This window comes from Erinaceus europaeus, chromosome 11 (assembly GCF_950295315.1).
Source record: "Erinaceus europaeus chromosome 11, mEriEur2.1, whole genome shotgun sequence".
Lineage (NCBI taxonomy): Eukaryota > Metazoa > Chordata > Mammalia > Eulipotyphla > Erinaceidae > Erinaceus > Erinaceus europaeus.
In genome coordinates, this window is record NC_080172.1 from 93571776 (window position 1) to 93589175 (window position 17400).

The following is a 17400-nucleotide window of genomic DNA, read 5'->3' on the forward strand; positions in this document are numbered from 1 at the left end:
TTCCCCCCCTGTTGTAGGTGGGAACTAGGATTTTGAATTCCAGTCCCAAAGAATGACGAGTGAGCTCTGCCAGACTTAGCACCACTAGACCTGACCCCCTTGCTCCTTGTCTTAATGCAGGAATTTTTTAAGGATTGAGCTCAAGACCTCATGTCTACAAGTCTAAATCTTTATCCACTTTGTCACCTCTAAGGACTCCATATTTTATTATTATAAGGATAACTACTGTAAGCATATGTTTTTTTTCTCCCCTAGGTGCAGGTGACAAAACCCTGAGTGAATTTTTTGACACACATAGGCTGCACATTGCCTTTTAAATAAGATCACATCAAATTATCTTTCGAAGTGAGTGCTTGGATATATAAGATCAAGAATGATTAATAAACATCTTATTGTCTCAGTCTCATCTTTTTGTTTCATTGGTGGCATCAATATTCCAAGCCCAGTTTTTTTCCCCCCAGTAAAACAAGACACAAAAGGAGAGAAGAAAATTCAACCTATGTTGTGGTGAGCCATCGTTTCTCATTTTTCCTTTTATTCTTAAAAAATCTATGTCTTTTAAAATTTTCTTTCTTTTTGAAAGAGTACTACTTAGTTCTTGTTTATGGTAGTGCATGTGTTTGAACATAAAACTTTGGAAGTTCAGGCTTAGAAGTCTTTTCTACATAACCATTATGCTATTTACCACCCCCTAAATCTTTTTTTTTTTTAACTAGGGCAGCTGATATTCATAACTCAATGGATAGTAAATTCTATCAAGAGCTCTTTGTTATATATTAAGATGACCATATTATTTTATAATTTATTTTGTTAACATGTTTTTCTTTCATTTTTATGAGGATAGTTTTATATTTCCAGAGCACTGTAATATCATTACTGATAAGTTATGTGTTCAGTGTTATTGTATATTAACATCTATGTTACTATACTATTAAAACTTGGAAATTGATCTTCAGATAATACAAAAATAATGAAGTATTTAAGTATAATATATATAGTATATGTGAAGGTGGTATTGTATGTAAAGAATATAAACATTAGTTTGTTTTCCTTTTTGACATTTACTGAGGTGACTATGAAAAGGGTCATAGTTTTCTCTGGGGTGCTTAGTTATAGTTGAGTAGTTATTCTATAAACATTTTTGCCACAATACACATTTCCTTTACTATTAATTTGATTAGTACAGGAGTTTTCTTGTGATTTTCTGAATGCTTTAATATTTTTAGGTTTCATGCTTTTTTGTTTCTCTTCACCAGAATTTTGCCGGGACTTCAAGTCTGTACATTGGCAGAGTATCTATTATTACATTATACATCACACTATATAATCTATGTTATGTAATATATTCTGTACCATGTTATGTTTTACACATAATGGTAGCACATGTATGCGTGTGTGTGTGTGTGTGTGTGTGTTATGGAATCCAGTGATTTTAGTTACATTTAGGAAGAGAGACAACATCCACTCCATTTTTTAACTCATCCCAGTTTTACTTAATTCTTGTATGTAATCATTTTTAATTGAAGCTACTAAATAATAACACTGCATGAGCTTCAGATGAGCATCACTAAAAAGCAGCATATACAACATGAGGTTCACCACTGAACAGCAAAGTCTTTTATCACAAAACAGTACCCTCTAACATCATTCTGTCCTACCTATGAACAAGATTATATACGTAATGTTATTGTTCCATATGTGATAATTTAGGAATGCCTTAAATCCCATTACTATTATTTGTAAAATTGGAATAATAACATTAGCAGCTCAATATTGTTGTGAATAGTAACTTACATGGAGCAAATAAAGATTTTGGCACAATGCCTAGAGTTTTATATTCAGGAACCTGTATCTCTTCCAACAGAAAGTGTAATACCAGAAGATTTTGGTCTAGAAATTTCAAGAGAGAATAATGTGAAAATATAAATTTCAATAGTAGTACCAGAAGTCAATTAATAGTCAACCAGTAGTAATAAGCCCTAATTTTAAAATTCTGGTTATGTGCTAGCCGTTACATTGTTTTCTGTTTAATGCTAAGTATCATTTTATGAATAAGAATAAGATTATACTACTTAGTAAAGAAAGATCAAACAAAAATAGGATATCATATAAAATATTCTTTATATAATGGCAGAATGCTGCTTTCATATTTAACCTCAGAGACTAGAAACAGGCCCTTACACATGCAAAGTAAGTATTCTGCTCACTGAGTCATCTTCTGGCTATAATCTGTACCAAATTTTATCTATAAATCTTAAATATGATTTCTTTTCACGAACATTTACTGTGCTCTAAATCATTCCTTGTCAATGATTTTCAACTGCCATTATGTTCTTTGGTTCTTTGACTTTGCCATATGACTGAGGTATCTCTCAGCTTTCTTTTCTTTTCTTTTCTTTTCTTTTCTTTTCTTTTCTTTTCTTTTCTTTTCTTTTCTTTTTCTTTTTTTTTTCTTCTTTCTTTCTTTTTTTTTTTTGCCTCCAGGGTTATTGTTGGGGCTTGCGAACTATGAATCCACTGCTCCTAGAGGCTATCCCCCCCCCCTTTTTTTGACTTGGTTGCTGTTGTCATTGCTGTTGGATAGGACAGAAAGAAATCCAGAGAGTACAAGAAGACAGAGAGGGGAAGAGAAAGACAGACACCTGCAGACCTGCTTCATGGCTTGTGAAACAACTCTCCTGCAGGTCAGGAGCCAGGGGCTCGAACCCGTATCTTTAAGCTGGTCCTTGCGCTTAAAGTCATGTGTTCTTAACCCAATGGGCAAAATATATACCTGAAAGCAAAAGTACACAATAGTCTTCAGTGAGTCAGTATAAAGTTACCAATGAAATAGTATCTAATTAGACTTAGATACCTTTTTCACCTACTTCCTACAGTTCTCTTACTCACTTCAAAGCTAACCTTAGCAAGCAAGGACTACAAAAGCTGAAAAAGGGCAAGAGACTGGCATACTTTAAGGATGGCTCTTTAGTCATTATCAAGCCACAACATCAGCTGGGACCCTATTCTGGGATTCCCAAACAGACACCATGGGCCTAGACCTCAAATAAATCCCTCATTCCATTGTTACCGGTCATCTTTAATCAGGAACAACAAAATAGACCCCTTTGAGTGCCCCCATAGGACTTTGCCCTCAATTTGTATCAAGAACGGTAGAGAATGTTCCATCTTTTGAAGGGAGGATGGACAAAATACTCTATGGTTCAAGTGAGGACAATTGGTCAATATTGGGGCAGCTTGGAATGTTCCTACTCATGACCACAAAATGTGAGACCAGATCTACAGGGATCCAGAGGTCACATAGGCTTTAAGCTGAATATGGGCCTCAGACCAAATCAAACTGGTGGGGTTTACAGTGAACAATATTTATATCCCTTTCCCATATTAGGGAGATACTCTCTTCCCTGATCCAGCTTTCTGTTCCTTTTCCATCCATGACACCACCTCCACAGACAACAACTTGACTCCACCTGCATATCAGATTTCAGGCTCAGGAAAAAAAAAAAAAAACTAGTATAGCCATAGGCCCTTTGGAACATAACTAAAATATACCTACTAGATATCTCCAAATGGAGGACCCTCTCCAACTCTTCATCTGTACTCTTCCAACATTTAAGTTCATTATTGTTCAACAACTTCTTTGGCTTTCTACATTAACTCTTTCTTCAACCACCAGGTTCCAGATGCTAGCATGATGCCAACCAGACTTCCCTGGACAGACAACCCAACCAATGTGTCCTGGAGCTACACTTTCCCAGAGACCCACCCTACTAGGGAAAGAGAGAGGCAGGCTTGGAGTATGGATTGAACAGTCAACGTCCATGTTCAGTGGGGAAGCAATTACAGAAGCCAGACCTTCCACCTTCTGCATCCCATAATGACCTTGGGTCCATACTCCCAGAGGGATAAATAATAGGAAAGCTATCAGGGGAAGGGATGTGATATAGAGATCTGGTGGGAATTGTGCAGAATTGTACCCCTCTTATCCTATGGTTTTGTCAATGTTTCCTTTTTATAAATTTAAAAAAGTCTTTTTGCATGATCATTAATCTATTTCCTCTTTCCTAGAAAATATGAATTGGTAACTATTTTGACTAAACAAGTACATTTAATTAATTTACAGAGAAAACTACACTAATTTGAACTTATTAGAAAATCTATGATAGTGCAGTATCATATTTTGGAAAAGTTTCATAAGAAACCATAAAAATTTGGACTGGAGAGGGCCAGTAGGTGGTGTACCAGTTAAGCATACATAGTACAAAGCACAATCACCTGCATAAGAATCCCTGGCTCCCCAGCAGTGGCGGTGAGGGGGAGGGTTCACAAGTGGTAAAACAGGTCTGCAGGCATCTGTCTTCTTACCCTCTCTCTACGTTACCCTCCCCTTCCGTTTCAATTTCTCTCTGACTTATCAAATGAAAAGAAAAAAAAAAAAAAAAAACACAACCCTTCAGGTTGCCCTCAAAAACTCTACCCCTGAAATCTTAGAGTTCTATAAAACATTGCTAAATCACTCTAAAATAAAACAAAGTATTAAAATGGAGCAAACTCATCATTGTTTCAATAAAATTATATGCAGAAATTTTTTCTTCTTTCTCCACATGCATTACATTTTCAAGTTCACTTGTTTATAACAGATTTTCTTTATATGTATTATACAGTCCTATTTACTGTGCTTGTAACTTGATTGAGCTCTAATACTGAATTGCTGCTTTCATTTCTACATTAAACCATTTTAATTCACATGAATTGTTGGTTTTATTTCTATTACTTCCACCACTGTGTATCAAATAATATCTGCATAATAGCTTTTTAAAAGACACATTTTGGATAAACAGATGTGCAGTGGTCATGTGTAGAATTTGCAGAGAAATGCTATGTTTATTATATGATTCCACCAATAGACAGAGATGAGTGATGCTTTTATATAATTAATTAATTAGCTGGTTAATTAGATTTTAAAGATACATTCACTGTGAGTTCATTAATTTATATACAGGAGTCTGGATGAGATCCATCAATTTTATTTTTGTTTAGTCTCCTGCCTTAGGTATAGTCAGGTCATTTTGATTTTTCTTTGATAGTCCTCCTCAAGTAGGTCACACTTTTGTCAAATTAATAGGTAACATACAATTACATGTAACTTGAGATTTCCAGTAGTCATGGACATGAAGTAACAGCAAACAGAAAAGACTTTCCCTAGTATGGACCAACCTTTCCATGTCCAGCGGTGAAGAAATTACAAAAGCCAAAATTCCCACCTTCTATAACCCATAATGATGCAGGGTCCATGCTCCCAGAGGCATAAAGAATAGGAAAGCTTCCAATAGAGGGAATGGGAATATGGATCTGTTGTGGTGGGAATCCTGTAAAATTGTACCCCTTCTTATGCTATGGTCTCATTGATCATTTTTAAATCAATTAAAAATAAATGAAATAAAAGGACAAAATTTCTTGCCAAAAGCAAATATCAGTTACAGGGAAAAATAGAAAGAAAGAGAGATAGATGAAAGAAAGAAAGATAGAAAGAAAGAAAGAAAGAAAGGAAGGAAAAAGACTCTCCCCCAAAACAACAAATGTTTATAACTATCATATTTGACAAACCTCATCAACTACATCCAAGACATCCACAGAAGCACTTCAATAGGAGAAATCACTAATAAACCATTTATAAACCCAACTGAACCAACTGAAAACAGAGCAATAAAGAGATCCAAAGGTCAACAAGAGACAGGAAATAGTTAAAATCAGAGCAGAAATCAACAAAATAGAAAACAAGAAGACCATTGTCAAGATTAATGAAATCAAGTGCTTCTTCTTTGAATGAATAGACAGACTAAACCACTAACTACACTCACAAAGAAAATAAAGAACTGAAACTATGGTAAAAGTGATCAGAAATGAGAGAAGCGCTATTACAACAGATAAAGCAGAGATACAAAGGATCATGCAATACTATTATGGACATCTATATGTAAATAAATTTGAGAACTTAGAATAAATTATACATTCTTAAATTTATGCCAACTGCCAATAGTGACACACACACAAAAAAAAAAAAATAGATAAACTTTACTGGCCAATTACTAGTAAAGAAATTGAAACAGTAATCAAAAGCTTTCCCAAGAACAAAAGCCCAGTTCCAGATGGCTACAGTAATAAATTTCACAAAAAATTCAAAGAACTAACACCCATATTCCTTAAACTATTGCATAAAAATGACCTTAGGTCCATACTCCCAGAGGGCTAAAGAATGGGAAAGCTATCAGGGGAGGGGATGGGATACAGAGATCTGGTGTTGGGAATTGTGTGGAGTTGTACCCCTCTTATCCTACAGTTTTGTTAATGTCTCTTTTTTTTAAATAAATAAATAAAATACTCCACCAAAAAAGAAAATGTACACCTATAACCCTGAACACTGATGCAAAGATACTCTACAAATTCTTAGTTAATAGAATTCAATAACATACTCAAGAATAATGCACCAAGACCAAGTCGATTTATTTCTGGGAAACAAGGATGTTGCAACATCTACAAGTCAAAGTATTCCACCATACGAACAAAAAGAAAAATCAAGTGATCTTATCAACTGACACAGAAAAAGCATTTGACAAGGTCCAACACCCATATTTGATAAAAGCCTTCAATAAATTGGGAGTGGAAGGAAAAATCCTCAACATAGAAAGGTTATATGACAAACTGCAAGGGCTAGCTTTGCAGGTGGGAGAGAGACGACCAGGAACTCATGGCTGAGCGGGAATGCAATCCAATGCTGACTTTATTCATCTGCATTTATATCTTCCGAGGCAGAAGTGGTAGGTTGAAAAAGGATATACATAGGAGAGTGGGTGGAGAGAAGGAAAGCTTCTATCTAACCAGTGGGGATTAAACCAATGCCCTGCAGGCAAAGCGGGTCTCAGACAAAACAATGATTATGTAAATAGACCACAGAGTTAAGCAAAGCAGGGGGCCTGGCATAATAACCAACAGCAAACTTATCACTAACATCATACTCACTGGCAAAAAAATTGAAAGCTTTCCATTTAAAATTAGGAACTAGGCAAGGATGACCATTCTCCCGACTTCTATTAAACAAAGCCCTGGAAGATCTCACCATCACAACTAAGCACCAAAGAGGTATCGGAGGAATTCAAATTGGAAAAGATTAAGTTAAAGTATCATTATTTGCAGAATATATGTTGATATACCTAGAAGATCCCCAAAACTCTACCAAAAAATGTTGGAAATCATCAGTAAAGTAGCATATTATTTAAAAGTTTTTAGTAAGTTCATGTTAATCAGAATTCCAGATTATACATGAGTGAAACCATCTGGTAGTTGTCTTTCATCTCTTTACTTGTCTCACTATGCATAATCACCTCCAGTTCCATCTATTGAGTCTCAAAGGATACACTATCATCTTTTTTATTGCAGGCTAGTATTCCATAGAATATATATCACATAAATTTTTAGTAAGTTTGATGATGGGCTTTGAAGCTACTTCCATTGTTTGGCTATTATAAATAGTGCAACTATGAACATAGGAGTGCATATGTCCCTTCTATTTAGTGCTTGAGTATCCACTGGATAAACGCCTAAGAGTGGTATTCCTGGATCATAAGGTAATTCCTGTTTTATTTGTTTAAGGACTTTCCATGCAATATTCCAAAGGAGCTACAGCAGTTTGTATTCCCCCAGCAGTGAAACATATTTCCCTTTTCTTCACAAGCTTTCTGATACCAGTTATTTCTTTGTCTGTTGAAGTAAGCAATTCTCTCAGGTGTGAGATATCTCAGTGCAGTTTTAATTTGTATTTCTCTAGAGATAAGTGAAGTGAAGAATTTCTTCATGTGGCTGTTGGCCATGTGTGTCTCTTCTTTATAAAACTCTGTTTAGTTCTTTGGCCCACTTCTTGATTGTGTTATTTTTGCTTCTTTTGTAGAACTGTCCCAATTTTGTATAGATGTTTGGTATCAGTTGTTAGTCTGATGTGTATGTGCAAATATCTTCCACTTACTGGGTTGCCTGGTTATCCTTGTGTAATTTGCTTTCAATGTATAGAAGGTTTTTACTTTTTTTGTAATTTTATTTATTTACTCTTGTTTTCATTTTCCATGACCAAAAGGCTGACTTACAGATGCATCTTTGATGTGAAGGTCCTGCAAGAGAATTATTGCAAGGAACCAATATTTATAGATGTTATGATATCAAATAAAGGAAATATGTAAAAACTTATGCAAATTTATTAAAGTGTATAAAATATAATATAATCTTATAATTTATATTAATGAAATTACTAAAATGCCTAGGAATAATTTAACAGATCTCCTAAGGCTATCATCATTAAGCAGACTATAATTTGTCTCTTGACTATATATCTCTTTTGAGACAAATGGTCCATATTAGCTTGTCAAGGAAAAAGATAAAAACTGAGGGTATTTTTTTTTTTCACTCTAATCACAGAGTGTTTCTTGTTTCTTTTGTCTTCAACAAATTCTTTCTTGGTTAAAATTTCAGTGATTGGAAAACCTGGTAAAATTGTTATAATAAATAGCATTTCATTGTCTACTAGGAGAGTAATTTATGAGCAAACGTGAAATCCCAGCATCTTTCAAATGTACTTTACTACACTGACGTTTCTGTTAAGTTGTGAAAATTTAAGATGAGTAAAACAAGATCTGAGATTTTCTGGCTACTTAAGAGAGGCAAGATTAAAATATTCCATGGCAACTATTTATAAAAACTGTGTAAAAATTGATACTAGGAAGGGGGAAAAAAGTCAACTTTTTGAAGTTAGTTTAAAATGGATCTATTAACTCCGCAACTCAGAGCAAATGTCATCTTAGGCACAGTTAAATTAATAAAAAAATAACTATATTAAGCTATTCAGTCTTGTTCTAAAAGTCTATTGTTTTCTATGAAAGATTAGTTTCAAATAGTTAGCTGTGGTGTGCATTTTTTTTCTTTAGTCACTGCTTTTTCCTGGCTTATGATGTCCAAGCATGCCATTAAACTACATAAAGAAATAGGTATGCGTGTGTATATAGGCCATTAAAATATGAATGGAGTACAACAAATATGGAACAATAATGAAACAATAGTATTTCTTTTTTATAGACTTAGATAAGGCACAAAAGAAGTCTTGTGAAACATAGCAGGGAGGTTTTTGTATAAGCTTTTAACATATAGTCCTTCAACTTTCTTGAATTAACTGCCACTTCATGCGGTAGAGCTTATGCAACACACTTTTTTTTCTGTAGCTAAACTTGTACTTTACAATAAAAGTGTATTTCTCCAAAACATGTATTTCTCTAAAACCTGTATTTGCTTTATTTGCTGACTCCACAACAGTATCTAGACATTGATAACTTATCTCAATATGTGTAAATCACATCATATAAAGACTTCTTTACTTACATATTCACATTTGCTCAAATTCAATAGCTTCATACAATAAATGTCATCTGTGTCAGAAAGTGAGAAAATTATACATAAATACTATGTAATAGGTTTATAGTATATATTTCACCAACTCATAGGTCTCTCATTGTTATATAGCAAGCTTTCCCCTCAGTAATATTTCTCTGCGATTAAATTAGAGATCAGATAACCTTCCTATGCAGCATATGCCCAATAGCAATGTAAAATTTAATATCAGCTGCACTATTCTATAGACTTGCTTCATTCTGCATGCAGAGTGAAGACAAAATAAATAGCTAAACTAAATATTAAATGTAAAAAGTGCAAGATTTATCACTTGTACATATAAATGAGAAAAAATAAAGAGTGGAAATAGTGTGATGGCAATAGAGTGATATAGCAAATACATAAATCTACACTTTATATTTTAAATAATCCCTTTATATGAAAAAATGAAAAGTGTAAGCTGTATAATCATCTCTATTAAAATACATTGCAACTGCAGGCTACATATTATATTCCTTTTTTTCCTTTTTCCTGAAGATTTCAGCATTCTTACATTCAAACAAAATCAAAGCTTTGATCCAACTAAATAAACATTTGGTTGATTTGCTTATTGACAGAACAAAGTGGTTGTTGTTTATTTACAGGTTTGAAAGCAGTCAATGTCTGAAAATATGATTTCCTATTTGTTAGATATCCTTACTGTCATAGTCGTAGGAAAATGCACTAAATATTGGTTGAGACATTTTGTGATGTTATGAAAGCAACTGTAAACTATTGTGATTTTATATAGAATCAATGCACCAGTTAAGTTAGAATTGTGCTTAGAACACTACCTGTATTATGTAATGAACTGAATACTATACAAGATGACTTTCTAAGCCTTAGATAGAGAAGATTCATTAAGAGTTATATTTGCTTAGATCGTGTGTGTGTGTGTGTGTGTGTGTGTGTGTGTGTGTGTGTGTGTGTTGTGAAGCTAGACAAGGGTGGGGGTCTATAATACATAGAAAAAAATCAAAACTACTTGGATTATCAACTTGTTCTACTTATAAAACATAATATAAAAATTAACAATGAGAACTGCCAAGTTGAATTTTTACATTCTGAAGTGATTTTCTTTCTTATTTATTGGCAAATTTGACAAGAGAATAAAATACTTAACACTGAAAGTTTCAAACTTTTTATATAGCTTCCAACTTTTCATCTTCATACAGATTAGATATTTTTAAAATCTTAAAACAAGTTGATCTTTGTAGTATTTATATTTAATTCTCCTTTTAGAAATAGTGTCTGTTAAAATCTGATTATTTTTATCCAGTTTCTTCCAACCAGACTTACTTTATTCCTTTAGGAAGCAGATATTAACCACAGTTCCCATTCTTAGCAGCATGATTTTCAGACTTGTCTTAAAAGATAGGCAAATATACACTGTTCTACTTTCCTAAGCAGATGCAAGTTATGCAACTTGAAAATTAAAAGAACTGTTTCAGTTCTCAGAAGTATAGATTTTTAATGTAACTTTTCATTCATAACATTTCATAAAGTGGTTGACATCTATTTATCCTAGGATATTTTATCAACAATCTTTCTAGATATATTTAATAGAGAATTAATTATCAAACTCTGTCCTAAGAAATTTACAGAATCTTATAGATGTACATGAGGAATATTATTTTGCTCCACCAAAGAGTATATTTCCAACTAAAGAGAGAAAAATTCATAATGTCTTAATTGATACTGTTAAGAACAGCATAGGGTATATGGAAGAACTAACTCAACTAATTCAGTAAACGCCATAAAAATATAGCTCAATGGAGTGACATCTTAGGTTTATTAAAATCCTCAAAGAAAAATGATAGTGTTTATCAGCTGTTGACCTTCAGCCTTAGTAAGAAACCATAGAGTTTAAACAGATTACATTGTGCTTAGTTAATGTAGATCTAAATTTAGATATGGCTGCAAATACATGGAGTTAGAACATTTAGAAAGTCTAAAAATATATAGCTGGCACCCAAACAGTCAAGGCATTGCAATCAGTGATAAGTAATAGATTAGAGATGAGGATTTTGTTCATCTCTTTTTCTTTTTTCTCTCAGTGAATATATTCTGAAAGAAGCTGGGTGGTGGAGCATCTGGCTGAATGCACATGCTACAATGCACAAGGACCAGGACTCAAGCCCTATGGGGAAAGGAAAGCTTCACAAGTGTTGAAGCTGTGCTGCAGGTGTCTCTCTGTCTCTCTCCCTATCAGCCCCCTTCTCTCAATTTCTGGTTGTCTCTATCCAGTAAATAAAGATTTTTTTTTTTTAACAAAAGAATATATTCTGGAAAGGCTCTATAGTGAGTCCAAAGTGAGACAACTTCATTGTTAACTATATACATTAGAAAATATCAACTAGGGAATCAGGCGGTGGTGCAGCAAGCTAAGCGCATGTGGAGCAAAGTGCAAGGACCAGCGTAAGCATCTGGGTTGAGGCCCCGGCTCCCCACCAGCAGGGGAGTCGCTTCACAGGTGGTAAAGCGGGTCTACATGTGTCTATCTTTCTCTCCCCTTCTCTGTCTTCCCCTCCTCTCTTCATTTCTCTCTGTCCTATCCAACAACGACATCAATAACAACAATAATAATAACTACAAAATTTTTTAAAAAGAAAATATCAACTAACATTTTCTAAATTTGAGCTCTATAAATGTTGGTGTTGTGGACCACTAATGAAGAACTGCACAGAAATTAATAATAATGAGTCAGAATCACTGGCAGCTCTCTTGACACCCATTGCAATAGACACCTTCCTAGCTGATAAAGGAGTTATAGCAGTTACAAAAGCGAAGGGGCAGACACAACAAGGTAGGTGCATGGATAGGATAGGAAGGATAGTTTAAAAACATCGATATATCTACATACAAATTGAACAGCGTCTGCCTGTTAGTTATGGTCAAAATCAAAGCAGAAATGATATAAGTTGACATTTATTGTATGAATGAACACAATGCCTACAGTGTCTGAAATGTTAGAAAGTGGAATAAAAGTTATACTGGACTATGTTGAGTTAATTCTAGACTAAATAATAAGTTAGACTATAGACAAGGTAGTAGAAATGCCCTTGGGGGCCAGACGGTGGTGCACCCTGTTAAGTGTACCTATCATCAAGCTCAAGGACTGGGTTCCAGCTCCCTGTACTCCAACTTTAAGAAGTAAGCTTCACAGGTGGCGAAACAGGTCTGTAAAGTATCTAGCTTTCTCTCTAGCTCCCCACTTCTCTCAATTTCTTTCTGTTCTGGCAAATGAAAAATAGAAAGAAAAATAAATAAATAAGGCCACCAGGAGCAGTGGAATCAACAGCAATACCCCGGTGACAATAAATAAAGAATTAAATAAGTAAATAGAAATGCCCTTGGATTGAAGACATTCTTCTCATCTGTCACATCACCCAGTAAAGTAAATCTTCTCAGGTTTTTTTTGTTTCTTTCCCAGAGATGATCATCAATACATGAGAGAATATCCAAAATAATAAGAAGACTAACAGTAATAGTAAATAATTACTGAACAGAATAGAAAATACTGTTTATCTAATTTGATTTCTAATGGAAATTTTCAAAAACAAGAAAATAGAGTACGATTAAAATTAGAATGCAGTGTAAGAGAGGATTAACAAATCAGACATTATAATACACTATCGATTACCAGTGCTGATTAAAAGTTAAATGTTCTCAAATTTCATCAGAGAAAAACCAAGATCTAGTGATATAGATGTTTTAGATGAAATAATTTAAGATAAATTAACAGTAAAAAAATGAAAAAGTACAATAGTTAAATATGAATCAGAAGAAAAGGAATAGCAATTTGAATGTGTGAAAGCAATTTTAAAATGCATGGTTAGAAACAACTCCTCATAAACAAGTACCTGGTAAGCTAAGAAAGAGAACAATATAGACAATTCAGCACAGAAGAAATACAAGACATATTTAGAAAAAAAGGTAGGAGGGTGTTATGAACAAATTATGCAAACATTTTACAAATACTAAAAACCTGATACTGGAAAAACAAAATGTTGAAATTTGTCAGCAATTTAAAAAGGTATTGATTAATGGGGATTAAAGGGGACAGCAAGAATAAAGGTGTGAAGGGTATCAAATAACCACAGAGTGTTTCAGTGGAAGACACAGAGACTTTTGCAGAAAGTAAAGGGGCCAGAAATTCTGAACAGTTGAATAAAATAATTAAAATTTAAATTAAAGAAGTTTATCAGGCCACAAATCTTAAAGTGACCCACCATTTCAGTCCACCAAACTAGGAAGTTCCAGAGATGCAATTCTAAAGCCAGGGAAGTTTCTGGTGAACTGGACCAAATTAATGTCTAAAATTCAGAAATGGAAAAGAAAATAAATCGTGAAAACTATGATAAATGAAAGTTGCATGTCCAAATCCTGGAAAATATATATATATATATATATATATATATATATATATATGCATTATTGATAAGAACTGTTTCAAAAGCACAGCGTGAGATTATAAAACACATGTTGCTGCCTACTAATGAGAAGATGAGACAACACTAATGTAGAGCAGTACATTTATTTAATTAATTCATCTAAGTCAGGCCATAGAGCAATTATTATTGGCAAGGTAAAACACGATGATTTTTCCAAAAATAGAGTTCTGCCTGCCTTTATTTTCTCCATCTGTGGTATTCTTTTTACTTCTTCTTAATCATAACTGGCAGTAGATATTCAAATCACTATTTAGAATGTTGAGATTGGACTGTGTCATATTTGAGAATATAGCACAAAATATTTTATGGGATTTAAAGTGTTAGGAGTTTTGCATACAAAAGTGTTCATTCTTTATCATATTTTTGTAAGACAGACCTTGAAAATTTAGTCCAAACCTAAGACGATTTATTTATTTGTTTTTACTTACTTATTTAAGAGAGGGAAAGAAAGAACCAGTCACCACTCTGGCATAACTAATGCCAGGGAATCAAACTTTGAAACTCATGTTTTAGAGTTCAGCTCTTTATGCACCTTCAGGCCACCAGTTCAGTGTGTTAGTTATATATAAAAGTCATACTTCTGTGTTTTTAAATCATGACAGAGAGACTAATAAGTATCACGTTCTTCTACCAGTGGGTGGTGGTTATGGGCAATAGCAAAGGTACTTGAGTAGCAGCAAATACTGAACCTATGAATCACTGATAACTTGAAGATAAATAAAGGAAAACTATCCCATGAAGAATAAATACCATGAAAACAATATTACGCAATAGCCTCAGTGTAAGACAATATTTCTAAAGAATTTATTTCATTAAAAATGTAATTTCAAGTCAGCAAGATAGTTCATTTGAATAATGTCCTTACTTTGTTTCAGATAGGTGTTCAATGCCTGGTGCCAGCATACTGGAGGGAGTTTTGCTGCTTTAGCCTCTCTCTCTCTCATCCTCTCTCTCTCTCTCTCTCTCTCTCTCTCTCTCGCTTCTAGCAAAAAAAAGTTTTCCTACACTGGCCACAAAAAAACTAGAAAGTAAAATTTCATAAGATATCAGTTAACTGTCTTACAGGGGGAAAAAAGAACCTAGAGATTATATTTTTATGTAAGAACATAGGTTTATATGAACAAACAGATAACAGATAAGGATGATGGAGTACAGAAGGATAAAGATAAAGACAACAATAATGATAGCTCTGTGATAAGACAAATTCTAAACACTAACAAATTTATTCAATATTTTTAAATGGCACTTCTAAGCACTAGAGAGTGAAGAAACATTTGAACTTTCAAGTACTTGTGATATTTTTAAAGGTATGAGAATAATGTAGAATTATGATTTTAAAAATTGAAGAATTACAAGATAGCCAAAGAAGATTATATCAACTTTTCCATTTCATCCTACATCAGCTAAACAGAAAATGATAGGTGTTAGCAAGGTTGTGGAGAAAAAGGGACTTTACTGCACTTCTGGTGGGAATTCAAATTGGTGTAGCCTCACAGGAAGATGGTATGGAAAATCCTTAACCAAACAAACAAAAAATGGAATTACCATATGACCCTACAATACTACTATAGAAATTTATCCAAAGAACACAAAAACATTTATCCAAAGGGACATCTATACCCATATGTTCACATCTGTACCATTACAGTAGCCAAAATTTGGAAGTAATCTAAATGCCCATCGGCAGACGACTGGTTAAAGAAGTTAATCAGTCATGTACTCCATGTAATATTGCTTACTCTGCAATAAAAAAAAGATGATACTGCTGGGGGGGGGGGTTGGCACACCTGGTTGAGCTCACATGTCACAGTGGGCAAGGACCCAGGTTCAAGCCGCCATCCCCTCCTGCAGGGGGAAAGCTTCATGAGTGATGAAGTAGGGATGCAAGTGTCTCTCGTTTCTCTCTCTCTCTCTCTATCTCTCTCTCTCTGTCTCCCCCTTCCTTCTCAGTTTCTGGCTGTGTCCACCCAATAAATAAATAAAGATAATTTTTGAAAAATGATACTGTGTCTGCTGAACTCCCTATAAAATAGTTCTGGGTTAGTGGGTAGAATAATAAGCTAGAGTATTGGAAGTGGGAGCACGAGGCTCTGAATTCTATCTTTAACAACATATGTACCAGGGTGATGTTCTGTTGTCACGTGTTTGTTTTGTTCTCTCTCATGTTAGTAAAGAAATAATCTATTTAAGAAGAATTTAAAAAAATGTTTTAAACTATGAGCAGCGTCCAGTGTGCTAGTAACTTGCAGCTAGTATCATTGTGTTTTAGGAAGTCTGCTGATAAACATGTTGCATCACCTGGCCCTGATGTCGCAAGTCAATTAAATGTTGGAAACAGACCTATTTGACTTTATTTTACACCATAGTAAACCATTGACTCAAAGACAAAATATTTCAGAATTTAAAATAATAGGTGTGATAACTAGTTTGAAAATTATTAATGTGGGCTGGAGAGGTAATTCAATCATGCCTTGTATTTATGAAGCCTTAAGTATGGAAAGAAAATTTCAAATGAAAATCAACCAATCATGCATTTTTCCCATAAGTCAAACTAACAGTGGCATAAAATAATTTGGAGTATGTACTTTGATTCAGTTTGGAGTTACAGTAATGGTGAGTATTGTAGATGTCTCCATCAACCTGAAATTTTATTCCTATCAGGGATGTATAAAAAGTAAAATGACTAAAAAGTGATAAGTAGATAAAAATAGAGTAATATGACAGAAATTAATGGAAGTTATGGATCCCTTACATTGGGTCTAAAAAACCTCTCAGATGACTGGTACTTAAAAAAAAATTATTTGTGAAGTTATCTGATAAGCAGATACATCTTAAAACATTGTTATTTTGTAATTTTGTAAAATCACTTATACAAATACTTAAAAGCATTAGCAAAAAAAGGCCCCTGGAAAGGTGCCTAATTTGCCATACATGCTGCCTAGGTTAGAGATCAGTTTCCACTTTACTTGGGAATTTAGTGATGTGGTTTCTTTATCTCCCTTCCTTTGTCTCTCTAGCTCTATTCTTCACTTTTTATCTGGAAAATTGACATAGAGTAGTGGAGTCTCAGCTACCATTTATAAAAGCGATTCAAATATTGACAGTGGTCATTTGGTGCAAATGAATATTGTAGGAAATAAAATAAAATAAAATAGAAATAATACCCAAATTTGGAGATCTAAAATTCCACCAGGAGAAATTGTAGATGAAATTTATTCTAGGGAGACAGGGGTGGAGGTAGTGCAGCATGTTAAGCACACGCAAACCATAAGGACTGGTCTTAGGATCTCGGTTCCAGACCCCGGCTCCCCACCTGCAGGGGAGTCGCTTAGAAGTGGTGAAGCAGGTCTGCAGGTGTCAAAAAAAAAAAAAAGAAAGAGAAATTTATTCTAATATTAGACAAGTACAACAATGTAGTTGCATATACAGAGCATAAACATATATGTATGCATACACCTACATAATATATATGCATGTA

General features: G+C 34.0%; 1 long non-coding RNA gene across 1 annotated transcript in view; it reads right to left on the reverse strand.

Moving 5' to 3' along the window:
* Nucleotides 1–17400, reverse strand: part of LOC132541248 (uncharacterized) — a 63596-nt gene that overhangs the window by 21078 nt on the left and 25118 nt on the right. The gene's annotated exons all lie outside the window — the stretch shown is intronic.